The sequence below is a fragment of the Wasmannia auropunctata genome, unplaced genomic scaffold (genome assembly GCF_000956235.1).
Source record: "Wasmannia auropunctata unplaced genomic scaffold, wasmannia.A_1.0 LD336099.1, whole genome shotgun sequence".
Taxonomy (NCBI): domain Eukaryota; kingdom Metazoa; phylum Arthropoda; class Insecta; order Hymenoptera; family Formicidae; genus Wasmannia; species Wasmannia auropunctata.
Genome location: NW_012026791.1, coordinates 151,052 through 151,384, shown reverse-complemented (window position 1 = coordinate 151,384; position 333 = coordinate 151,052).

Here is a 333-nt window from a genome sequence, read left to right as displayed (position 1 = left end):
GGCTCAGATGAGACTCGATAATAATCGGAAGATGGTCGCTCCCCCATGGGTCCTCACCGACGCGCCAATTAAAACGCAAAGCCAATGCGTCGTGGACAATTGATAAATCTATAACTGTATTGAGGCGATGTGACGCGCTATGAAAAGTAGGTGAGCCATCGTTCAGTATTGATAGATCAAGATCCTCCACTGTTTCCCATATTTTCGTACCCGTCTGGCAAGTGTGAGCAGAACCTCAAATTAAATTGTGCGAATTAAAATCGCCACCAAAATATACTTTACCCGTAAATTGAGTGAAGAAGCTCTCCCATTCTCGCCTTGATATATTTCCGG